The following is a 27,251-nucleotide window of genomic DNA, read 5'->3' on the forward strand; positions in this document are numbered from 1 at the left end:
AACATTCACACTCGCTATGCTAATGCTATTTCAGAGCATGATAACAGAACATTCACACTCCAATCGGTTTGGTCTTCAATTGGAGTTTAAACATCCACAAAATGAAGGATTTCAGCCATATAAATTTAAAATCCTACAGAACCTTGCCTATGCTAATGCTATTTTTCCATTTACACATGAAAAATTGGAACATCAAACTCAAACCCAGATTCTAGCTGTTGAGTTATTGCATCAAACTTGAAAAAGATGGTTAGTTAGAAACAACGACGGACGCATTCAGGAATTGTAAAGCATCATTTTCAGAACACTGCCTAATGCCTAGTACATATATAGATTACTACAATATTACATTCCCCTCACGATATACCATGCTGCCTAACAAATATAGCCACAGATATATCATTTTCTTCATCATCAAGGATGTACAAAAATTTCTACATCAAGTCTAGAGTTCAATACAAGAGCCAAAGTCCAATACAAAAAAACAGTACTACTAATGCAAAACCCCAAAACATTCGAAGTAGGGTGTGTAAACGCCTAATTTCAGCTTCTTGTGCAAGATGCACCAACTCCTTGAGCTGATCCACTATCTTATGCAGGTCAATCTCCCTCTTTTCGAAAAGCTCAACTATCTTCTCGATATCTTTCTCCTTCTATAATAGGTCATTGATTCTTTCTCGAAGTTGAAGCTCAGTCACTTGATTACTATCTACCCAATATAAAAACTTGCAGAATGGTAATCCCTGAGCATTATAAGACACATCATATTAATGAACACCTCAAAAAATGTTTAATCTCATTCAAATGATGTAGTTACCTATGTATTGTACCTTGGACACCCAAATAAGGGTCGTCCAGGATTTTTTGTAGTAATGGAGTATTTCATTGTGGCTTTGACCTCACAGAAGCACAATGGTGCACCCAAGGTACGTTTAGCAAAGGATGAAAAAGACATTGATGATGATGACGACGACATTTCTAAGATGAACCAAAATAACAATCAGGTCAAAGTGGAGTTTAGTACCTCATACTTGGTCCCGGACTAACACTGTAAACCTACTATGAAAATTTTTGCAAAAATCTATGGTTTGCCAGCTTCAGTAATTATAATCTATTTTAGCATTACTGTTTCTCATTCAGCTAAGGTTCTTTTAGTGACACATTATTTTGGTCTCTTGGCTTTTTATTCCTTCAGTGTGTATATTGTATATTGTGCAGTGGAACTCAACATTGTACGAGAAAAAATGAAACAATCCTTAGCAGCTTAGAAACCTATCTTTTATGTACCCAATCCTGTCCCCAAAAACAAATCCCAGATTCCGAGCCCTTGTAATTTGAATAGCAGCCCAGGAAAAGAAATAAAAAAAGAAAGAAAGAAGAAGAAAAGAAAAGCATCCTCTGCAGCAAGAAGTAGTAGACCACTATTTTCATCCGATATAAGCTACAACGTAGCCTGGTCTAAGTTTGCAAAGGGCCTGGTCTGGGCTTGCAAAGATAGGCAGATTTTTTAATTTCATTCAAACTCACAATTATAGAGATTGCACCCAACACAGACTGCACAAGTAGATAGAAAACAAAACAATTGCAAATTACTAATGGCATGCTCATGACTACATCTCCAAGGACAGATTATTGGCAGGATTATTGCAAAGGATTTTGCATGAAAACCTGTGAGGATGATAAGTAATTTGACATTTGACAATGGCAACTTCTACATCAGCTAGAATATTCTAATTTTGCACATCTAAAGATTGACCCTTTGGAAATCAAAATATTCTACCAACTTGTCTGTCAATTGTTCAGCACCAAAGTATATACAAAATCATGCCAGATAAAGAGAACAGAGTCCCCTGCAAGAAGTCTTTTGGCACTAACAAACACACTCCATCCAGTAGTAAGAAGATGTCGTTTAGGCTGTCCTGCAATATGCCAGTACTGATGGTGTTATCCATGGGGATTTATGTAATGTGGTCCTTCAAATAAATAGATGTAAAAAGTTTGTTCTAACCAAAAACTAATTTGTTTGTGGTGGTCTCCAAACACAAATGTCTTGGAAAAAAAATCCACAAGTGAGAAAATGGTCAATTTTCCAATCAGAAAATATGAATGCATGGCCTCCTAAAAAGTTCTTTCTTTTTGTCAATGTTATGCATTTTGCAAGATTTAAGTGGAAGGAATAATTTGCTGCAGAAATTCTTGTGCTGCTTTTGAACTAATTCAACCAAAATTAAATACAATTGACAAAAGAAAAACGATTAGCCAAATACTCCATCCAGCCAATGTCACTTGTATGCTCAATATATTTAAGGTTTCTTCGAATAGCTGACAATGTATGAAGCAGATATGTGATACACAAAAGAAGTCACAAATTGAATCCATCAGAAAGTGGCGATGGAGAGTAATTCCTAGACTAGTACCATTTTTTTAAAACAATTTTCAAAATATATTAGTCAAATTAATAATTAAAAAAAAACAATGCTATAATTAGACACAATTAGCTCAGCTTTTGGGAAAATAACTTCAAATCGACAAATTAAACACAACTGTAGTGGGTGCTTGAGTGAAGGGCCAACTATAGGGATGGAAAAAAAAGACAGTGGTCCAACAAACCAGCAAGCATCTGCAACCTAAATTAACCGGTAAAAAAAAAAAAAAAAAATCAAGTACATAAGTTGGCATTGTTCAAAAGGCAACGGCAGAAAAACCATCATTGTTGAAATTTGAAAAGGCATGTTGTTGAACCATGACATGAGCTAAAGTGAACACATTACATCTAGCTAAAACTTCAACTAAAAAGGAGAAAACTAACCCTGATTTTTGCAAGGGCATAATTTGAAACTCGGCCAGACTGATGAACGAGATAAACATTTTAGGGTTAGGGTTAGTGTTATGGTTTGGGTTAGGGGTTTGTGGGTTCAAATCGGGTTCGTGGTTCTTGGGTTCGAGGCTGGTTCATGGGTTTGTGCGTTCGTGGCTCTGGCTCTTTTGTACGAGGATGAAACGTGGGTTTATGGGTTTGTGGCTCTTGGGTTCGAGGAGAAGACGAATACCCACGCTTCGTGAAGAAGACGAGAAGAGGGTTTCGTGGAGAAGACGAGAATCTGTTGTTCGAGGGTTTCCAATGGAGACTGGCTCGTCGTGGGGGATTTGGGGAAGAAAAGGCTGGCTTCATTGGGGGAGGGGGAAAACGTCTGAAGGCTGGCTGTCTCGATTGGGATGGGATGGAAGGGAATTTGAATTAAAACGAAAATGACGCCGTTTTGAAATGATGCCACGTAGGACACGGTGTCACGAGGTTCCTTAACTCGGTTGTAAGTAACTTTTTTCGTAAGAGCATTTTCATTCGGTTTCTCAAAATATCATATTTTTCATAATTTAAGGTTTATTTTAGAGTTTTACTCAAAATATCCCCACATCCGGATCCTTATTTTAGGAAAAAGGTTTAGGGAATAAACAGTAAGTCTCCATATTTGGAGACTCACTATTCATTCTCTAAATCATTTTTATCAATATTTTATTCTAATATATAAAATAAATAATTTTTCAATCATCTACACTTTCTCTCATACTCTTATTTATTATAGTTTTAAATAATAATTTTAAAGATAATTTAATTAATTACAAAAATATAAAAAAAATTAATTTTAAAAATATTATCATATTCACAAAAAAATAATTTAAATTTTTGTTTAAAATATTCACTAGAGTAATAGTTCAAAAAATAAGAAAAAATATTGAGTAGTTAAGTTTGTAAATAGAAGTGAAAGAAAAAGTAATAAAAAAAGAATAGAAAAATATTATTTAATAGAATAGAGATAAGGATGGGAAATGGGATGTAGGAGGTTTTTGAAAGAAGAATAAAATTTAGGAAACAATTTGAGGAAATGTGATTTTGAGTTAAATTAGAGCATCCCCATTCGGTTCCCCATCCCCCCGTTTCCCTATTATTTATTGAAAGTTTTAGGGTTTTCTCTAAAATCAGCCCTCCATCCGGTTCCCTAAAATGGGGTTCTAATTTTCGGGGTGTACAGGAAATCCCCATCTTTGGGGACCTACTGTACATCCCCAAATCCCATTTCCCCATCCCGTCCCACGTTCATCCCTCTCGACGGTTGGTGCTCCAATAATCGCCTCTCCTGCTAGGAAATCGGTATTTTTCTTCTCATTTTATCACCCTTGTTAATTTCTTGCGTGTTTCTTGATGATGAAACATCTAATGCTTTGGAACCGATGTTTGGTTGGTGTGAAAAGTCATAGGGTTTTCTTGTGGCTATTTCCCTGGGTTATCCATTTGGTTGCTATGAAAATTTCTGTTCAGTGAAGGGAACTTTTTTCCTGAGTTACCTGTTTGGCTGTTGTGAAAATAGACTGGAGGTTTCCTTTGATTTTTTCCTAAGCAACCCGTTTGGTTGCTGTGAAAATGTGCTGCGGTTTGGTGTCATATTTTCTTGAGTAACTCGTTTGGTTGCTGTGAAATGAGATGAGGTCTGGCTTGCGTTTTGATGAATGGTGCCCCTGTTTGGTTGGTGCGAATTTCAAAAAATGTTTGTTGCCCTATTTTTCCTTCTGTGATTGTTTGGGAACCCGAAAATCATCTATGATGTTTCTGTCATATTTTCCTTTGGCTATTGTTTGGTTGCTACGAAAATGTATACTCTTTTTCTGTGATGATTATCTAGCTCACATGTATTGTTTTGTAGGCCAGAATAGATTTATGATTTTGAATCTTTGGTGATCCAAGATTGGTTTTTTTTCCTGAGTTACCTGTTTGGTTGCTGTGAAAATAGACTGGAGGTTTCCTTTGATTTTTTCCTAAGCAACCCGTTTGGTTGCTGTGAAAATGTGCTGCGGTTTGGTGTCATATTTTCTTGAGTAACCTGTTTGGTTGCTGTGAAATGAGATGAGGTCTGGCTTGCGTTTTGATGAATGGTGCCCCTGTTTGGTTGGTGCGAATTTCAGAAAATGTTTGCTGCCCTGTTTTTCCTTCTGTGATTGTTTGGGAACCCCGAAAATCATGTATGATGTTTCTATCATATTTTCCTTTGGCTATTGTTTGGTTGCTGCGAAAATGTATACTCTTTTTGTGTGATGATTATCTAGCTCACATGTATTGTTTGGTAGGCCAGAATAGATTTATGATTTTGAATCTTTGGTGATCCAAGATTGGTTTTCAGTTGCTGTGAACATCTTTGCTTGATGAATTTCGGATCTAGATTTTTTTCCATATCTTTTTCCTTCAAAGCATGCTTCTTGGGCTGCTGTTTCTTGGTCTTTCATATCCAATGTTGAATTTGCCCCTGAATGTTGTGATCTCTCTTCTAAATTCTGTTTTCATTATGCAATTTATAAAAATACATCATGCAATCTTTGTAACCTGTGATTATTTGAGAAGACAATTAATTTCACTACAACTACTTTCTAGATTTTAATTTTGATCTCCGATTAGAGACTTGAATGGATTAATTCCATACGTGGTGGACATTTGATCTTTATCTTTTTAGAGATAGATGAATACTTCACATATATAATAGTTGATCATACTTTTATTAAATCTTGTTGGAAATGCAAGAATGCTTTTTATGTGTAATCTTGAATTGATGGATTTTTATTGGTGCTCCAATAACATGCTGCTATTAAGAACTTGCTCTTGGTCCTTTAACATGCTGTATTCGGCCCCTTTAATTTAGTCTCTTGCTCTTGTTTATTATTAAGAACTTGTGTTTGAAAAATGCATTTTTTGGGCTTTCGGACTCCTATTTTTTAATATAATTAGAGAGTGGAATTTCTCTCCACATAACTCTATATTATGGAAGGTATTAATAGCCCAACATGCTCATAACTTTATGCTTGAATTGATGGAATATTGCAACTGTCCTTGGAATAAAATAGTTTGCTCATTTTGATATTTGATGTTGGGTCATTTGCAGTGTTGCGTATCTCTCAGGGGAGAGGGTTTATATTAGGCTGTGATGATGGTGTTATAGTGTGGGTTATGTCAGAAGTGTGTATGGGGCCCCGTCAATATGGCGGGGTAATTCTCACCCAAATTGCCATATTGCAGTTTGTGGTACTTTCCACAAAAGGCAATCGGGGTTCGGGTGAAATTTTGCAGCCATTCGATGTTGGGCTCCTTGCTTACACATGGTGTCAATATTTACACCATTCTGAGTCTTTTTAATTATTTATATATTTGATATGGATGTAGAACCGGATGAGGATGCTCGTATTTAGGATTATTTTGTTTTGCATGTTGTTTGGTATTATGGATTAATTGAGTTATATTATGTGTAAACTAAACCACAAGGTTGTGATGATGACAACCGTTTGTGGGGATACGAGAAATTTAATGGTCATTTCCCCAATGGCTAGGTAATCAGGACGGCCAATAAGTATTGGCAACCGATTGTTTTGGCCATCAATGGGTGGCCAACTTTCCAAGATCATACCAAACGGTTTTTGAGCCATCCACCCGGACTAACACCCCAAACTTTCTGAATTTCGTTTCTAACATTTTCAATGCGTTTTTAGCAATGGATTCACAAGACTCTGGACATATGTACTTCACGAATCTCCTAAGTCAAGATCCTCAACTCGAGCCCACTTATGGTGGGCAATGTGGAACATCTCTAGTGACCCTTGATGACTCTCCACCTTAACCCCCTAACGAGCCTATCGGCGTTAGGAAATCAGTGAGGGGTGCAAATTTCACCCCTGAGGAAGACAAGTTACTTGTCTCCGCATGGCTAAATTGTAGCCTTGATGCCGTCCAGGGAACAGATCAAAAACACTCCCAGCTTTGGGAAAATTTTTTTGAGTACTTTCAACAATTTAAAGAAACCACAAATGAGCGGACAATAAAGTCTTTAATTCACCGGTGGTCGGTGATCCAAAAGGCCACAAACAAATTTTGTGCGAAACTAGCCCAAGTTGAGGGGTTAAATCAAAGTGGCATGACCGAGCAAGACAAGGTAACATTATCAAATCCCAAAGTCCTTTACTCAAACAATTTCTGTCAACAATTATTGATTTAACATTGGTTTCTTTTTCTCTTACAAGTTTGACAAAGTGAAGGTTATGTACCAATCGCTAGAGAAATGCTCATTCCAGTTCGAGCATTGTTGGCACCTGTTGAAGGACCAACCTAAGTGGATTTGGCGCGCGACAAAGGAGGATCCAAAGCGGAGGAAGACGATGTCCCCATCCTCGACCCCAACTCAATGTTCTGGAGCTACACTTGATTCAGTTTTTGATCTCGAGGCGGACCATGTGATGGAGAATGAAGTTATGGAGCCCGACCGACCAATTGGAAGGAAAGCTGAGAAAGGAAAACGAAAGGACCAAAGCCAGCATGCAGAGGAGAACTTCCAACTCAGGAAGATGAAGTATACTCTGTTGGAGGAGTCACGCGCTCAGAAGAAAGAGTTTTTTCGTCTTAAAGCCGAGAAGATGGCGTATGACAAGGAGACGGAGGCCAGAAAATTACGTCAAGAGGATGAACGGCTTCGGTTGGAGGCTGAGAAAGTGGAGCTCGCGAAGAAGGAATCAGATCAGCGCCTTATGATGATGGATGTGAGTGTCATGCCAGAATTGCAACGGCAGTTTTTCCAGCAACTCCAGAGGGAGGTCATGGCGAGACGCAGTCGGTCCGACGATTTGGATTGATTATTTTGTATTTGATTTCTTATTTTATGTTTGTAACAATTATATGTGTAAAATTACATGTAATTAATCTTTTTTGTATTTGATAATATGGGAAGTATGATAGGGTTGTGCAATTAATGACTCAATGACATTTTCAGAAACAAACTTGATTACCATTAATATATTTGGGAAATTGATAACAATAACAAAATACAAATGCAAGTTCCGATTAACTTAAACATAGGTCACCAATTACATTAAGGAAATAATAAAATCTAAAGCAACCCTGACTAATGTTGTGAATATAAAATCTATTGATGTTCAATTAGATCTTCTTGAAGCTGATGATGTGCCGAGCTGTCTCTAATATCATGATGACACTGGATGAAGTCCGTAAGCTCAGTTGTATGATTGCGCGACAATTCGGGGAGATTATCATCAAGTTGATCATATTCAATGTTCAGACACTCACTATCATCACGCTCGTCTTCAATTATCATATTATGTAGAATAACACATGTTTTCATTATATTCGTCAGTTCTTTCACTTTAAACATTCGGGAAGGTCTACGAATGATAGCAAATCGTTGTTGAAGTACCCCGAATGCACGCTCGACATCTTTCCTTGCGGATTCTTGTGCTTTCACAAAATTTTTCTTCTTATTCCCACGTGGTGATGGAATCGTCTTCACAAAAGTTTGCCACTTGGGATAAATACCGTCCGCAAGGTAATAGCCCATAGTATAGTCGTTGCCATTGATAGTGTAATTGACTGGAGGAGCACGCTCTTGGGCAAGTTCCGTAAAAATAAAAGATCTCTCTAGCACATTAATATCATTATGTGAACCGGGCATACCAAAAAAGGCATGCCATATCCAGAGATCATATGAAGCAACTGCTTCTAAAATAATAGTTGGTTCACGGATGTGGCTGGAGTACATACCTTTCCAAGCTGCGGGACAATTTTTCCACTTTCAATGCATGCAATCAATGCTTCCCAGCATTCCTGGGAATCCTCGTTGTTCACCAACTGCAAGCAATCGGGCTATATCATTAGCAGTTGGAGACCTTAGATATTCTTCTGAAAAAACAGTTACTATTGTCTCAGTAAATTTTTTTAGGCTCTCCATTGCGGTGCTTTCACCATTACGTATGTATTCATCCATAAAATCTCCAGTAATCCCATACGCCAGCATTCTAAGTGCTGCGGTGATTTTTTGCATACAAGATAAACCGAGTCAGCCGGCATTATCTCTTCTCTGGACGAAGTACGGGTCGTAAGACTCTACTTCATTTAGAATACAAAGAAATAGGGGACGACTCATCCGAAATCTCCTTCGAAATAGATTCGGGGGATATACTGGATTTTCAACAAAGTAATCACGAAATAGGCGCTCGTGTCCCTGAACATGATCACGTCGAATAAACTTATGACGTTGGCTATTGCCACGTCGCCTCGATGACTGTCCATCCGCCTCCATGTTTTGAATATCGCTATCATTTTCAGAGGATACGTATGTCAATAATTTGCGAAAGAAAGTACGAGCCATTTGATGAAATGAGTAGGAGATCAAAGGATACAATAGAAGTTTGGTTTGTATAGAGGAAATGAGGCTTGAGTTTGCATATTTATAGAGGAATTACTCCTATCGTTACACATAGGAGTAAAAATGTTACCGTTTGAGAGAAGACAAAAAAAGTTACCATTGGAGAAAAGATAAAAAAATTTACCGTTAGAGATAGAACAAAAAATATTACTGTTGGAGAAAAAACAAAAAATATTACCGTTCGAGAAAGGACAGAAAATATTACCGTTGAAGAAAAGTTGCTGAAATATTACCGTTGCATCCAATTAAAAAATTTTATCATCAATACATGACTTTCGGTTTTTCATTAGAGATATTGAGTCCGGATCTAATTAAATTTGTCATCACGTTAGAAAATGCACTAATTAATAAAAAAATTTTATTTTAATACTACGAATTTCAATTAAAAAAAATACTGTATTGGATAGTCAAAATCTCCAATAAATATTTAGTAGAAAGTGATATTTTAAAAAAAAGATAATAAGACAAAAGAGTTAGTAGTTAAGATTGTAAATGGAAGAGAGAGAAAAAAGTAACAAAAAAAGAATAGAGAAATATTATTTAAAAGAATAGAGATAGGGATGGGGAATGGGATGTAGGAGGTTTTTAGAAAATAAACAAATTTTAGGGATAAATTTGAGGAAATGAGTATTTGAGTTAAATTATAGGGATGGGGATGTAAAACCGGATGGGGATGCTCTTATAGGAATGAGGATGAGGAATGGGATGAGGATGCTCTAAGGACCTAAATCTTACGATATATCATGTTGACGTCAATTTTGGTACGCCCACTAAGAGCATTGGCATTGATTTGGTTAAATTTATTTTTAAATTTGACCAATATCAATACTTTTATACATTTACCTATTTCATCAAAATTCAATCCCCACATTGGATTAGTCATTCATTCTCTATATAATAATAAAATATTATTAAATTAATACATTTTTTATTTAATTTATTTTCTCACATTTTGTAATTCTACCAATTAAATGTTAATAATAATAATTATATTATATTACATTAATATTATTATATTATAATTAAATTAATATTAAAAAAGTATTATTAAATGTTAATAATAATTATATTCTAATTAAATTAATATTAGAAAAAGTATTATTAAATGCTAATAATAATTATATTATATTATATTAATATTACAAAAAAGTATTATTAAATGTTAATAGTAATTATATTCTAATTAAATTAATATTAAAAAAGTATTATTAAATGTTAATAGTAATTATATTCTAATTAAATTAATATTTAAAAAAGTATTATTAAATGTTAATAATAATTATATTCTAATTAAATTAATATTAAAAAAAGTATTATAAAATGTTAATAATAATAATTATATTATATTCAATCAATATTATTAAATATTATTAAATGTTAATAATAATTATATTCTAAATGTTAAATGTTAATTATATTCTAATTAATTTAATTTATTTGTTTGGAATGAGAAATTAATATTTTAATGTTTGATGAATGAATAGTGGTCTTCCATCTTTAGCCAACTACTGTAGTAAAAGTCTAAATTATTTTAAATTTGCCCAATCCAATGTGTAGGATTTTTGAGCCAAATTATGTAAAATTTGGCCAAACATCTCATTTGGTCAAGCCAATGTGGATACCCTAACATGCTTTCTATATGTAAACAGACTAGCCCCTTAGTAATTAGAAGAAAGCCTCCGATGTGCAAGTTAGTTCCTTTACGAGGAAATATATAGAAAAAGGAAAAGGAAAAGGAAATATTTGGACAAATGATCTTGCCTTTCGGCTTGCCTCTCTTGGGTTATATATTGTTCAAAGTGTAGTTGCTGCCTTTCCTTTCCCTAGGTGATTTGACGTATGTCCATGCCCGGATGGGGGGCATCACCGCATTTACCGTGGTGTCCTCTCCTAGATCCTATTGCATTCAGGGTCTAACACAAGCATGTTCCTTGAGGGGGCATTTCACCACATTTAATGCAGTAACCCTCACTACACCGCACCAAGGAGGGGTGGGGGATTCCGACTTACCATGTGCTTAACTAAACCCATAGTCGTTCTTACTAGTGCAAGTCTCCTCGTCCACACCCTGTGGGTTTGTCTTAGTGCAAATTTGTTGAGCCATTCCAGACAAGGTGCTTGGGTACTACAGTTGGGCTTATGGGCCTTCAGCTTGCTTGGCATTGCCCATTTTACCCCTAAAAGTTATCCTGCAAATTCTTGTCGCACACGTATTGAAGAGAATTTACATTGTTCAAGCCTTGTCACCTTGATTATCTGATTACGCCCAAATTCTTACGCGGTCGTATAGTGTTCAGGGTGTCTATCCAGAGGGAGGCGGAAAAAATGCTACAAGATGCAAACTTAAGGGAAAAGATGACGAAAATATGAAAATTCTACCTAATGCACGTAATTAAAATAAGATTAGGGCATGGATAAAAAGGCAAGTAAAGCTCTAGACTTTAATCAATCGGATCCAATACTCTTACATTTTCAATCCAAACTATATACACAATTAAGAATTATAGCACCAATTTCCTAATTAGAAGATATGATGTTATGTTCATCTACTTTTTCAAATTTAATTCTAGAATCTATTCCCTTCTTTACAAACTACATTTTTCATATATAAAAATAAATATTAGATCTAGAGACGACACTATATTCATAAATAATAGTGCAGCAAAAAATCACATCAATGACATGAAAACAACTGTTTAAGTTACAATCATATATTCATAATCCTATAGCTTACGAAAAACTATAGCAAGATTTAATGTCTCAAATTTATAAAAATCTAAAACAAATAGAGAATTCAATCCTAGAATCTTAAACAATAAAACTCAATCTATGAATTGAAATAAAGTCAAAATATTTTCACAAATCAATCTTTACCCTTGGCTTTACCCAAGATAGTTCTCCATGGGAGAACTCTAAAAGTACAAAAATAAAATATTTCTCTCTTTATATTTGCCTCTTGTGCCTCTTCTCTACCTCAATTTAGTGCCAATGCTATACTTATATATGATAGAAAAGAAACTCTAATGTTTTCCTGATTCATATATAAAAAATCATTTAACTTTTAAGACTCAGCTTGGCAGCCATGTACATGCTTTAGGAATCAGGATTTAGAAATCCTTATTAGACACAAATTTGTAGCCTTTTAAGATATCTTTCCAACACATTAAGAATCACATCAATCAAATATGCGAGTGAAAAGTTACGATCAAAATACTAAAGTATGTATAGGCTGTCTCCTAGTGAATTTTTGACTTAGACTTCTTACGGTTTCCTTTTGTGATTTTTTTCTTTTTCTTTTCTTGATCCAAATTACTCTCAAACCCCATCATTATCCTCATTTGAAGAGTCCTACACTCATTGAAAGTTCTAGTTAGTTCCAACATCTTGCCCACTTGAAAGTCCTACTTTGAATTTGAGTGGGCTTTGACTTGTTCTTTTATAGACTCTGAAATTAAATATAAAAATCTGCTTAGGAGTATTCCAAAGGAAATAGAAATTCAATTCAAGAATAGACATTAATTCTTATGATTTATATTTACATTTTAGCATTTTAGTCCAATAATAAGATATTTAGAGTGCACTTTCGTACACTCTTCATTACCCATTGTGCTACTTGCATTACATCAACAAGCGGCACAGTCTCTTCTCCGTACAATGGCACCTCACCTTTCACTCTACACCGAGTGTCATTTCACCATCCTTTTTTTGGTAATTGTGGTGTTTCCCCTTCTCCCCCTGCATCCCTTTCTTTCTTATTCTTTATGTTTCCATGGCGCCCAAAAGATCAAGTAGATCCTCTCAGGCGGAAGGTTTCTTGCCTAATGCCTTCGATGAGGGTCCTTCATTGCTGGACGTTTTTTAAGGCAGTAGGTGGGATGGCCCCAACCTCCGCTTGGAATGGAATGGAGACTTAAAGTATTGGAACATATAACACAAGGTTACATACACTCATATATGATAGTTAACATGCAATGCATCTTAAAAATACATCTAGCAGAATGTAATATTCATAGTGGATTAAGGGTGGATAAATAAAATTTATGTCAAAATAACTAAAACATCTCAATGTCATTCATAACCATCATAATTTCAAATCATATGGTAGCATAATCTTATTACAGTTATTCATGATAAGAAGTCTCCATAGCTAAATCAACTGCTTCATGTGTTCTAATGCACAAAGGATTGGGGCTGTAAACATCAAGATGAGGTCCAGTCTTTTGACAATATCTGGCTCCTCTACAATCACTTGGATCCACTGGTCCAACTAGTCCGTTCTCGTTGGGTCTTAACACAACTTCTATTATTCAGAGTGGAATGACAGTGAATCCACAAAGGGTGAGATTTTCTTGAAATCTCAGTAAGTTAGACAACCAATATGCACAAATATAAGATATGCATGATTAATGATAAACATGAGATGCATGCAGTGCAGAAACATCAGTGTATGTCTCCCATCCAGATTCCTCAACATTTTTAGAAAAACTGAGACACATTTTCTTACAGAGAACATTTTTCACTTCAACTGACAAAAGCATAGTTTCATCATTATTAGAAATTCATGATACTTAATCATAACATTAACAACATAATGTATGGTATCGTCACAGTTCCCCATATGCACTGTGAGTACCTGCTGGTGATCGTAGTACAACTCATGTTGAAACTACGTTGTCTGCATACTCATTCTCAATGCATTAGTAACATAACATTACTTCAAAATATGTACACCTACCAGTCTTAGGTGTCATAACATTTGACTTGATTTCGACGTTCTTTAAAAATAACCCATTTGAAGCCTGTTGACTGTTCTTCATCAACCTAGGGGTTACCACTATATTCTTAATCACTCCAGAGTTGATAGAGATGTTCCACTATGATAGTTCCCCATCCTAGCCTTTGGGGTCATGAAAAAAATTATTTTCATGCTATATTTGAAAATGTAACTCATGACATATGCATACGTAGCAAGCTTTTATGTGAAAATAATATTTATATGCAATATGCTAAAAATGGTGAAAATGTCACATGTCATATAGGTATGTACTCAATGTATCATACAACATGATGTTTCATGCTCAAAATGAGAATTATAACATGAAGGTGGCATTTATCAATAAATCATAAATAACTTATCAAGGTGTAAGTTAGAGGGTAACTTACAAACTTCCTAAATTTGGAAAATCGTAGCGGCTAAAAAAAAATTCATACTACATTAGGATTTGTACTACTATGAAAGATGTAAATAATCAAAAGGTTTAAAAAATGGGTAATTATAAAATATACTCCTAAACTCTCAAAAATTGCCATTAAGGCCTTAATTTTTACTAATTGTAAACAAACCTTGAATTTAACCAAACTTCATGACCCTCATATTTTTCATATTCTAAAACCATCTATACCCTTAGAATTGTAAAATTCAAAGTGGAACTAACTCAAACACACTCAACCCATTGCATGCACTCTAGTTGATGCCTAAGTGTAATTTCAACTATTGATCCCTATGAATGCATGCATAAACAATTTTCTTTAATCACAAATAATCCCTATAGTCCTTAATGACATGATAAAAGCTAAATCTTACGTGAGAGAGTTCATCCCCAACACTTAATCATGCCTAAAAGCCTTAATCTTTATTAATCATTAATTAATCAAGCATGATGCTTCTAGCCTAAATCACAAAGGCATGCTTCAAAATTCACCCAAAACATGTATTTTCAGTTTTGTCCCAATCACAAGGTTTTATAAATGCTCATTTATTAAGCCTAGGTGAAATAAATCAAAACTTCACACCTTAATCACAAACTTAATGAAAATCCATGCATGCTTTGATGATCAATTAAAAATAGAATTAAAACCTATTATGACATGCTTCTAATCTCATAATCAAACCTTCAATGATCATTCTAAGACATTAATAAATCATATAAAAATATGCTAAGACATGTCATAGCTAACATTTCCACTTAAAATAATTTAAAAACTTAATCCATCCTTAATGAACCCAGTTTTGATTTAAGTATGGTAACCTTTTTGAATCTCAACCAAAATTCACTTCAACACTTAAAAGTAAGACTTGACATACAAACTAATATCTAGGGCAAGAAAACTTACAATTTTCGTGGCCCTCTAAAGCTCCCAACACAAGAACTCTTAAAAACTCCCAAGAACACTCAAGAACACACCTGTCGGATTCACTCTAAAGGAGCTTGGAGATGAGGTGTGGAGAAAATGAGGGAGTGGAGGGGCCTTTTATAGGCTTCAAGAGGGGAGGGGGCATGGGTCATGTCTGGGAATAGAGGCTTGTCATTGGTGGTGTGGGCAATGGTGGTGATGAGTGCATGGTTCTAGCCTTGGGTCATTTGTGCAGGGTGAATAGTGCTCTAAAATCACCATGATCTCATCAATTTAGGTGTTATAATGACCCTAAGAGTACAAGGCTGGTCGTGGTGTAGAAGGAAAAAAAAAAATATAAAACCAAGGCATGATGCCATGCCATGATGCTGTCGGGTGAGGGATCTCCAAGGCTGGGCAGATTTCCTCACTTGTTTGGTCTCATCTTCTTGTTATCTTTTGTAGGTCCGAAGTCTTCATTTTGATGGATTTTCAGGTGAAGGAGTGGTGCTTGATTGGTTGCCAAGTGATCATTCACTTACAGGAAAAAGAAGAGGAGTAAGGTGGTGGTGGTTAAGCCATGACATGCCTCATCCTCCTTTGTCAAATCAGTTTGGGTCCTCTTAGGGGCATAAGATGACAAACCAGCTCATGAGTGTCTTAAGGGTTTACTAGGGAATGGTGGAAAGGGAGGTGGTATGTGGTGGTGGCTCATCCATGTGCAGAAGTAAGATCAAAACACAACCAATCAGTTTCTATCCAACTAGTGTTTAGGTGCAATTGGTTTGGTTCATAATAATGCCCTTGAGAAGAAGGCAAAAACATTTTGGGCTAGGGGCTATTTTTGTGTAATGCAGATGAAAATACTTGTGTGAGCCGATTGGTGGATTTTTTTGCAAAGAAATGTCATTACCCTTAATGACATGTGTGAAGATTTATCTAGGGTTCTAATATGATCTAAGAATGATGCAATTGAATAATAAAACTAGAGAATTTCAGATAAAAAAGGCTAAAAAGTTTAAGAAGGAAAATTAAGTTCAAAACATGGTTTAAAGATCATTAATCATGGGTAAAAATTGATTAATGTCCTTAACTCAAGTCAGATGCTTGATTATGGACACTTCGGAGTCCTAAGGGGTGTGGGGTACCATTTGGACTTGAGGAAACCAATGGTATGGTGTATGTGGGTTTCAAATAGAAGTCTAAAATGCAAGACAAGGCTTTGGGCCTTGTTGGGCTTAAAAGGCCATGAGTGGGAGTTGCATGGTTCATGGGCTTTGGGTGTGAGTTGATAGGAGGCCCTAATTCTAGATTTTGAGAGATCATGAGAGACCTCAAGATCAATGTTTTGAATTTCATTCCGTTCCGGCCGGAAAGGCCGGAATTAGCCGTTCCGGTGTAGTGTTCGGTACACTCTACTACCCCATTCCGTTTCGCTTCAAATTCTGGTCATTCCGGTCAAATTCCGGCCATTTCGGCCAGAATTGAGCATTTCGGTCTCCATTATGTTCTGGACAGTTTTTGTAATTTTCTTATAATTGGATGGCATTTTTATAAATTTTAAATCCAAATGGTATTTTATTCATTCTAAAATATAAAATATATTTATATAATTTAATTTTTTTTATAATTTTAAATATGTCCCCTCATTCTCTATTTTTGAAGTATTATTATTTTTGATAATTTATCTATTCTTTATTTATTTTTCTTTATTTTTGTGTCTTAACTCAAGTTTGTGATTTTTTTCAATATATATTCATTTTATAAATTTTCAATTCTTCTATATATATACACATATACATAATACACACTTACATATATATATATATGTATTTATTTTATTAGTTGTTAGTTTATATATACATATAAATATTCATATATAATTTATAATTAATCCTGAAACGGTATACCGAAACGTACCGGTACCGAAATATTCCGTTCCAATACCTCAACCGGAATGGTCTCTGGAACGGATTTCAAAACGTTGCTCAAGATGCACAAAGATGGGGCTTGGAAGGTTTGCCTTATCATAAATGGGCAATGTTCAAATCTAACACCAAGTTAGGTCCAAAATGCGTTATGTCTTCCTCACACTCGGCTCAAGCCTTTCAAAGGCCAACCCACCTAGACTTAAACTCTTATGAGGTTTGGTGTAAGGCTTCTAAGTTGTGGCCCATAACATTCTAAAGGGTCTAAGGGCCTTAAGTAAAACACTAATAGGCTTGTTTACTAAATCGCTTAATCTTAACCTTAACTATTAATGATAGTAAGTGCCATAGTCTATTGGGTAAAAGAAGTCTAGCTATTTTTCTAAAAGCCAAATCATATTAATAATTCTTATGCTAAAAAAAATATACATAAATATATATATATAGCCCAAAATTATAAGCTTATTCTAAGAGCGATTAAAGGTTAAACCTAATGGGTAATTAGGCAAGGTGTTACAGCAGGCACCCTGTCTCCACTACTCAGGTAGATCTCGATTCTGTGAGGGACCGCTACAGAATCCTGACTTGGTGGAGTTGACCTTGCCTAGACCCTCTGATAGGATTATGAATCAGCAAGGGTTGCCAAACGAGTTGGGTTGTACATAGGTATGTTTCTCATCGAGCTCCATCTCCCATTTTTCCGGCCGGTTCACAGCATTCTTGACTTCCTCGGGGTGACACTAGCCCAGGCCCTTCCCAATGCTTGATGGATCATGCTATCCTGCAGTTTGTTTGGCGGCAAGTTTTGGAGGCTACTAGAGAGGGGGATCTGGACCTTACTCATTGCGAGTTCTTTTATACAAGGCGCTCATGAAGGGAACCAGTGTAGCTTCCATTCATGACCTAGTTTCTGGATCGTCTAATTGCAGCTATGTTTCTCCCATGTAGAGAATTGGGACAGGAAATTCTTCTTCGTTTTTTGAACTAGTTGAAAGTTTTCTCTTAGAAAGGTTAATTGTGACGCCCCTAGATTCTGCTTGAGATCGGATAGATTTTGAAGTGTTAGGACATGTAGCACAGGATTACCTGCCCCCGTTCATGACAGATAAAGATGCAATGCACCTAGCATACATTTAGAAATATACAATATTTGCAACGAATAATTTTTTTTTCTTTGAGCAATACTATGTACTAGATACAATATATCCCAAACATAAAATATATTTCATAAACTGAAGATAATAGATGTTCAAGTTACAGCGTAAGTCCAAAAGATCTGTAACCATAAGAGTACTAGAGACAAAGCTTCCTAAGTATATGAAAAATCTAAGGTAATTGTCTAGTCAATTGCCTCCAGTCGATCGTCTGCCACATTTCTTGATCCAGGCACATGGTCTACCATTTTGAGAGGGAATGATAGTTGGGACTACCACGGTGAGATTTGTAATTGATTTCAAATCTCAACAAATTAACAAATAACTTAAATTGACAGTTTAAAGATGCATGCATGACAAAAGAAATGATTGCATGGGCGCCATGTGTCAAGCCCCTTTTCTTCTTGGTTGAAACCTTCCATTTCCCTTCTGATCATTATTTTTCTTGAGAAGAGCAGAAGACTCTATAATGTGTGGCGCGCTCATGCCCTAAACCAAACCCCCAAAGTGTTTTTTTGCACCCTCCTTATGTGTCTAGGTTCAATGAATCTTCAAAGCATACAAGTCTTTTCATAAAACCCTAAACCATATCCTAGGGTTGGGCATGTGCATGTGGCAAGTGGCATGTGTGTGTATTTTTGCTACTTTACCATCTGTTTCTCATCCTCTCTTCCTACAAGGATTCTTCTAGAATCTCGGTGAGTGTGTGTACCCCTTTCCCATGCAAACCCTTCATCTTCCTCTTCATCACCTTCTTCTAGAAAGCCCCAATTCCTAGTGCATGCATGACACTTGGCTAAGTGTTGGTTGGTCTCCCCTAGGTAGGCGTGAAGTCTCCTTGGCCGAAACCCTAAGGCCTCTTGGGAACTTCTGCATGCGGCACTTGGCATTTCCCATGCGCCTCTTCCCTTCTCCCACTTTTGAGTCTAGGTTCATTGCACCTAAGGAATGAACTTGCATGTGTGCCAAGTGGCATGTGAGTGGGGCGTGTGCCCTAGGTGTGCCGACCCATCACAACTAGTCATCTTTCTCCGAAGCTCTTCTTCATAGAAGATATGTGAAACACGTAATGTATTCCTTGCATTTCGGTTGGCAAATCCAATCAATAAGCTACATATCCAATTTGTTTCACGATTGATAAGGTCTTACATACCAGGGACTCAACTTCCTTCTTTTACCAAATTGGACCACTCCTTCATTGGTGATACCTTGTCATATATCTAGTCTCCTACCACGATTTCTAGGTTTCTTCATCAATTGTCAGTGTAACTTTTATGTCAGTTCTAGGCCTCCTACATCCTTTCTCTGATCAATGCTACTTGCTTTCAAACTTCTTGCAGGTATTCGTGGCCTAAAAACTATTATTGTAAGCAAACTCTATCAAAGGCAGGTTTCCTTCCCAATCCCCACTTAGTTCCAACATACAAGCCCAAAGTATATCTTCCAACGTCTGTATTGTATGTTCCATCTGTCCATCAGTCTATGGATGATATGTAGAGCTAAACCTTAAATTGGTACCTAACCTTTGCAAACTCTGCCAAAAATGCGAAGTCAATAGTAATCTCGATAGTAGTACCAAGTGCAGTATTTTCAAAATCACAATGTGGAATATACAATTTACGTTAGAGAAGTTTTGTTTGGATACTTGGCAAGATCTTAACCACACTTGGTAAATAGTATTGGACACTCGGCCCCAAGAGGAACCATGAGATGGAAATGTGAAGGAAATCAAGGTGTGAGATCATTCCATCTAAGCAAAACCCTATTCCATCGAACCATTTAATTGTGCAAAACCAAAGAGGGATTCAACCTAGTGAAATCCTAAATACTTAGAATCCCGTTGAAACCCCAAAAATCTTGGAGGAAACCGAAACTCTAAATGGTTACCTCGAACCCCAAATTTGATTTACAAACCCTAAATCGAACCAGTTTCTAGCATTTTGTTTAATCATTTGATTAAATTACTTTTACATGCTATTAATCCCTTAAATTCATCTTATGACATCATTAATCAACCTTTTAAATCTTGAAAATTTGTTTGGTAAAAAAAAAAAAAAATTAGATTTGGGCTTGATATCTCAAACCCTAACCAAACCCTCTTAAACCCCAAAAATGAAGTCCACTTGTTTAAGGCCCATGAATTTTGGCCACCTTGGCAAACATTCTTAAGGAAGTTTCCACCTGCTCATGAAAAACCAAGCTCTACCCATGACAGCCCCAAATAGTCTGAGAGGGAAATCCACCTCACCACCTCCTTTCTACATGGCAGCAGCAGTAACCCATTTCCACTCATTATTTGAACCTTTTTGTAACCTAATCACCATCCATGAAGATGTCACTCAAACCCATACTTTACTCTTCAAAAGTGTATTAGGTGTGTAAGTCATCCTTTAACTCATTTCACTCTTTTTCATTTCCATTCTTGAATAGAACACTTAGAGTCCTCTCTCGGGGAGTTTTATGAGCTTTATTGCCTTTAGTTTTTGAAGCTCTTGTAAGAATTATCTTACTAAGCTTCCTTCATGAAAATATGTTCCTCTTTGATTCTAGTTCCCGTGGATACCTTTTGTGTTTGATTTGATGGTCATTTGATTGGTCAAACACCATTTAACCATGGTCAATCTAGGTAATAAACTAGATATTATGTTGTATTTTGGAGTTTTTGATAAAGTTAATGAACAGTAGGGGTGTACAAGAAACCGACAAACCGGTCGTGACTGACACAGACCAGCCGCCGGAGTCAAGAACCGGCCAGAACCGCCAGGGAACAGGTCGGCGGACGGCAGAAAATGAACAAAACCGACGTTCGTCGGTTCGGTCGCGGTTTGAGGCCGGCTCAAACCGCTGAACTGGCCGACAACATATACATATATATTTTTTAATTTATACCTACATAAAATGACGCCAGTGGAACGGCGTCGTTTGATGCTATCAGTTGTGATTAAAACACATGTAAACGACGCCGTTTGTATTAAAGCAAACGACGTCATTTTATCTATGATAAACGAAAAAAAAAAAAAAGTAGAACGACGCCGTTGGATTTAAAACCAAACGGTGTCGTTTTGATCTCCTTCTTCCTTCTTCTTCTTCTTCCCCGATTCACCTGGGTTTCACAGCCTCTCTCTCTCTCCTCTGTAACTCTCTCTCTCTACTCTCTCCTAGCACCAACGCCGCTAGAGGAACCGAGAACCGACCGTGAACCGCTGGAGTAGATACGGACGGTTTTCCTCCTCCCCATTGACCGGTTACGGGTCGGTTGCTCCGGCGAATCTCACCTTGTCGGTCGGCATCGGTTTTATCCAAAAATCGCGCCGATGAGGTCGGGTTTCACCCCTAATGAACAGATCTTGGTCCAAATGTTGTATGGAGTCTTGTTAACATGTTTATATGAACATTTTTTGAAGATTCATTGCATTATTAAAGCTTTTGATCGAAGAGTTTCTTAGATCTAAAAGTTAGAAACTGGAAGAGGAAAAAACTGTTTCTCTTTTGAGAAAGTTTGGATCTTTTGTGGTTTAATCTTACTCCAATTGCTTTGAGAATTTTATTTGATGATGCTAAGTCTTTTATCTGCATCTTAGGATATTAGTTTGAAGATTTTTGGCGTTAGTTTCAAAAATATGAATTTTTATACAAGAGAATCTCTGTTGGGTCAAAAGTTTGATGATTTCAACTAGATTCATGTTTTAGTTTATTTTTAGCCATGTGATTTTAAGTTTAATGCTTGGATTTATTTTAGGACACATTTTTAAATCATATGATGTTGTTGGTTGTGGCACCCCTAGCCCCTACTTGGGATTTGGCAGAGACTGAGACGTCGGGACATACAACACAAGGTTACATACCCCTCGTACATGACAAATAATATGCATGCTCCTAGATATTCTAGTAGTATGCAATAATCATACAACGGAAATTAATAAAAGGCAAAGAGAAAATCTAAGCAATGCTATAGGCAATTGCCAAACACATGGTACAAAAAAAACTATAATTCCCACACTTGTCCCAAAATACCATCATTTCATATTAAGAGAGTCTCAAAACGTAATCAGAGTAGCAAGTTCCCAAAACACGGGACCAAAAGTTTCTCTCCTTTTTTTTTTCTTTTTCTTTTCAAAGTGGTTCATCCTTCACCCGTTCTCTAAGTCCCGGTCCTTATCCCTATTATTGAGGCGTTGAAACTCCTCAGTAAATTGGAGGATCTTAGAGATATCCTCATCGATGGCCTCTAAGTGCTCCAAAATTTGTTAGCTCGGGTCTACTAATGGTCATTTTAGGCACAATCCTCTCCGTGGGAGGGGTTGCCATCGTCTTCCTCTTGGTCATTTTCACTTCCTTCTACCATCGTAACAACTTCTACCATTCCGGGAAAAGGAATGATAGAGGTGAAAATGCAACAGTGAGATTTCAAGAAATCTCAGTAAATAATCACACAACATACTAAAGTTAATCATAAGCATACATGAGGTATATCATGCAATGCATGGAAATGTACTTGACACATGACGTGATAGAAAGCTTAACTTATGCACTTGACTTTTTTCAAAGACATGTAATAGAATTCTTTGACTTTTCAAAAAAACATACTTTTGTCTTTATTCTTATCTTGCTTAATCATGTGATCCAGAGCATATCATATCATATCATATCACATGATTCACATCATGTGATCTAGAGCATATCATATAGGCACATGGCCTCATTTTTGTGGACACATTGCGGCTCCCCTATGCACTATGTGTTCTTGCTAGTTACCGCACCACCAACAGTCCATACACTGTGGTGAATATGTCCTAAACATATTCATATCATAATAACATGATAGTACTTCATCGAGTTACTTGCCTTAATCATGGCACCCACTAGTGTTAGGTGCTACCTCGCTCCGACATCCTTAAAAAAGAATCCATTCGAGGCATGCCGACTGTTCTTTGTCAACTCAGGAGTTATCACTCCATTCTTAAGCACTCCAGAGTGGACGAGGAGTTCCACTAGGACACTTCCCCATTCTAGCATTTCGGGTTGTGATAAAAAATTTCGCTTAAAAATCATTACTTTTCGTTCTTTGAAAATGTTTTTCTTTGAAAATCACTTTTCCCAAATGCATGTGACATGAGACTTAAGACATACACTCTTAGGCTTGACATATGACACATGAAATGCCGTGCATGAAATAACCATGCATAACACATTAGATTCATGGCATGTCAACATAAAACACATAAGATATGAAATTGCATACATGAAACCATGAAAACAAGCCTTGGCCGAAACATGCATTTTCAAGATCATGAAAGTTAATCACTTAAACATGCTTCAATATTCATCCAAGATACTTAGAGTTCATGATATAGCAAAACAAGACATGAAATCATAGCATTTATACACAATCTGAATCATTCAGGGAATGGTAGAACCAAATAATCAAGAACTTTGAAACTTCAATATCATTTCCCTCAAAACCGAATCATGCATAACATTTTATCATCATTTTTCATCAAAACCCAAGTTGCATTAAACATTCCATATTCATGTTCCAAGTTCATGTAAGAGCATTCGAACAAGCAATCAAGAATAGTTATCCAAACAACAACAACACTAAAAGGATCTACACAAATATATGCAAGCATTAACCAAGAGCAAGTTGAGTGTATACTTACAAAAATCCAACGATTTAAAGTAACAAAATTTGAAAACATAGCATAGTCTTATTAGAAACTCATACACGAAAAGCCTAAGTTCAGAAAATATAAGTGAGTGAGAGTGTAGAGTGCTTTTGAAATCTTTTTCCTCACCCTAGGGGCCGAAACTCTTGAAAGTTCAAACCCTAGCTTTTCCTCCAATGAAAACAGAAACTTAAGCTTTTTCTAAAACTTGTTTTTCTACACTTAAAGTGCTAAGGAAATTTGGGTTCCTTCTATTTTTAAGCAAAAATAGAAACCCTAATCCCTTCCACTTGTGTTTTTCCTTCCTCCAAAACTCATTGGCATCTAGGGTTCATTCTTTCTTGTAGAGAAAACCCTAGTTACCCAAGTGAAATCGTGTGTGTGTGAAGGAAGGAGTAGAAATCGAATGGGAATGAGAATCTTCCCTCTTGGCCGTGTGTGTGTGTGTGTAAGAGAAGGAAATGGTTCTCACCTCCTTGAGCTCCTTCCCTAGCCGAATGGTATTGTGTGAACTCCTCATGGTTCTTGACTTAGAAGAAACAAAATGGTAGTGTTTGGGTGGCGAGAAAGTGCCAAGAAAGTGAAGAGAAAATGTTGAGACTAGAGAGAGTTGGTGTGTGCCGAAACCCTTAAGAGCAACAAGTGAAACTTTGAGCAAAAGACCCTCTAAGGTATGGTTTGGTAACAAAAAATTTTCATCTCAAATTCAAAATTCTCAGCTCATCATTACAACTTTCCCAAATTCCCATACAAAATATAATAAATAATTCAACTTTTTCTTAACTTTTTTAAATTTCAAAACAATAATAATATTAAAATATAATATTTTAATATTTCATCTTAAACTCAAAATTTTCATCTCACTTACCAAGCAGAACCTAAATTTTTTGTGAAGCCCTTCCCAAGGCAAATCCTTTGGCCTTCCTCCATGCATGTCGTTAGCCTCACACTCCCCCTCTGCACTTCCACATACTTCTAGAACATGCATTTTCCTCTTTCCAAGTAAGATTTCCTAGGAGCTCCAAAAGTCCATCTTGCCCTTTCCTATCCAAAGTGGTGTGTAAACCCTAGTTTTAGGTGACATCATCCTTCACTCATCCTTCTAGAATCTCTCGCATGTTAGGCAAGTGTCTTACCTTGCCTTTCCCTAGGTTTCTTACCTAAATGACTAAATAGTCCCTCAATAGCCATGTGGCGCCTACCACATGCTTGAAAGATATTTTGGGCCTCTCTACCCTAGCATGGCCGAAACCCATATAAGTCCTTATTGGGCTCCTCCTCATCTCATCTCCTCAAAGCCTTTAGATCCAAAAATGCTCAAGGTCAAAGGTAAAATTCACTAAGGGCCTTTATCCAATTAAAACCCATTCACCTCTTTATTCACTAAGTTTAGGGAATCTTCTCTATAATAAAATAAAATAACCATGACAAAAAGAAACAAGGATTTGGAAAAGTCCGGGTCCTCATATTGGTTAGAAGATTTCTTCATGGTATGTCTTGTATCAAGTGTTTGATCAAATCAAAGTGTTGGAGTCGAGTACTTCAAGTGAGATTTTGTAATTTTTGGTGAATTTTATGTGTTGATTCAAAGCATGTTAGATCTTAAGAATGTGTTATGAACATGTTAGAAGAAATTTTTGAATTTTTGGAAGTTCTTGGACATGTTTTGATAAAGGTCAAAACTTTGAGATTCAAGATTTTGTGTTTTGGTTAAAAGTATGGATCTTTTGCTTAAAAACTTTTGTAAAGTAGGTTTTTGTTGTATGTTTTAAGCATGATTTTAAGCTTAGGATATTGATTGAGCTGAAATATTGCATGTTTTAGCTATTTAAAACCAATGTATTTTAAATTCTTCGTGACACTATTATTGGTTTTAAATGGAAAAATGATTAATAAGCATAAATACGAGTTGTGATTTTTAATTGATTGATATCATGTTTATGCTTAATTTTATAATTATGATTTAATGAGACAATATTTCCTCACATATATAGTCTGTTTTTGATAATTTATTTTTGAGTGTTATTTCTTTCTTCTTATTTTCAGTTTCAATAAAATTCAAATGAGATTCGGTTGGAACTTTTGATCAAAAATGCATACTAATTGAGAGGAAGGAAGGACGTACTTGGCAGCTGAAAAAGAAGACACAAAATGAAGAATCAGTGGTTATTTTCTTCCTTTGATTATTCAAGATGCATGTGATCTTCATGGTTGAACGAAACTCACGGAGGCTTGAGAATTTTTGGAGGTGCAACATTAAATTCATACAAAGGGGCTGAATTATGGCAAAAGTGAAAAGAGAAATGAATTTCCGGTGGAAGTGTGAATGTAATTGGGCGGCTGCTTGTTTGGCTTAACTTTCATCGGTTGGTGCAGCTAAATTAAGGTGAGGAACATGTGATGGATTGGAAGAGAAATCGGCTGCTTTTGAAGTGTGAAGACATGCTTGAGTTTTCAACCAAGTGTGAGTCGGTTATTGAAGATGGAATTCGGCTGGGTTAATTTTATTGAAGATGGAATTCGACTGGTTAATTTGATTGGAGGAAGAGGGAGTTTGAGTGGAGTAGATAGATGCCGTGCATTACTTGACTTGGAGGAAGGGCAACACCAACTTGAGGCAGCCATCTAAAGATATATATATATATATATGTGTGTGTGTGTGTGTGTGTGTGTGGCTGGACGGTAGAAATTGAAAAGGTGAAGAGAAGTGTCGTGCTTGAAGTAGAATGCCATAGGAGTTTTCAACAAGAGAAGTCGGCTGAAGTGAATTGTGGTTGGGGGAGTTTGGTGCCGACTTGATATATAAATTCATGTGCTGGAACTGAAAGAAATTCTGGAAAGTAAAGAGGTCGGTTGCCAATGCTGAAGTTGGTTTGAATTTTCTGGAGGTGTGAAGACGTGTTGGACTTGGTTTGATTGAATAAGATTGCAAGAGGCAGCTAGTGGAGTTGTTCGGCTATGCTATAAAAGGAGGTAAGTTCAAAAAAGAAAGAAGAGCAATCGGTGGGTGTAGGAGTTGAGGGGCAGGTTACGTAAGAGATAGAAGGGAGTTGAGGTGTGTTGGTCATGAGTAGAGAGGGAGAGAAGAGATAGTTGTGTCGGTGCAGATTATTCCTCTGTGAATTGAGAGTCGGTCAGTGC

At 36.3% G+C, this 27,251-nt stretch overlaps 1 long non-coding RNA gene across 2 annotated transcripts; it reads right to left on the reverse strand.

Annotated features, from left to right (window-relative positions):
* Positions 1-296: 296 nt before the first annotated feature.
* On the reverse strand, positions 297-3,416 carry LOC122300132. 2 transcript variants are annotated; one of them, XR_006239916.1, is made up of 3 exons: positions 2,810-3,227; positions 818-1,919; positions 297-743 (listed from the first exon to the last, which is right to left on the reverse strand). It is a non-coding gene; the product is annotated as an uncharacterized LOC122300132 (long non-coding RNA). The 2 variants fall into 2 exon arrangements; XR_006239915.1 differs by having other exon boundaries at positions 297-1,919; positions 2,810-3,416.
* Between the last annotated feature and the right edge of the window lie 23,835 nt (positions 3,417-27,251).

The sequence above is a fragment of the Carya illinoinensis genome, chromosome 2 (genome assembly GCF_018687715.1).
Source record: "Carya illinoinensis cultivar Pawnee chromosome 2, C.illinoinensisPawnee_v1, whole genome shotgun sequence".
In the NCBI taxonomy this organism is placed as follows: Eukaryota; Viridiplantae; Streptophyta; class Magnoliopsida; order Fagales; family Juglandaceae; genus Carya; species Carya illinoinensis.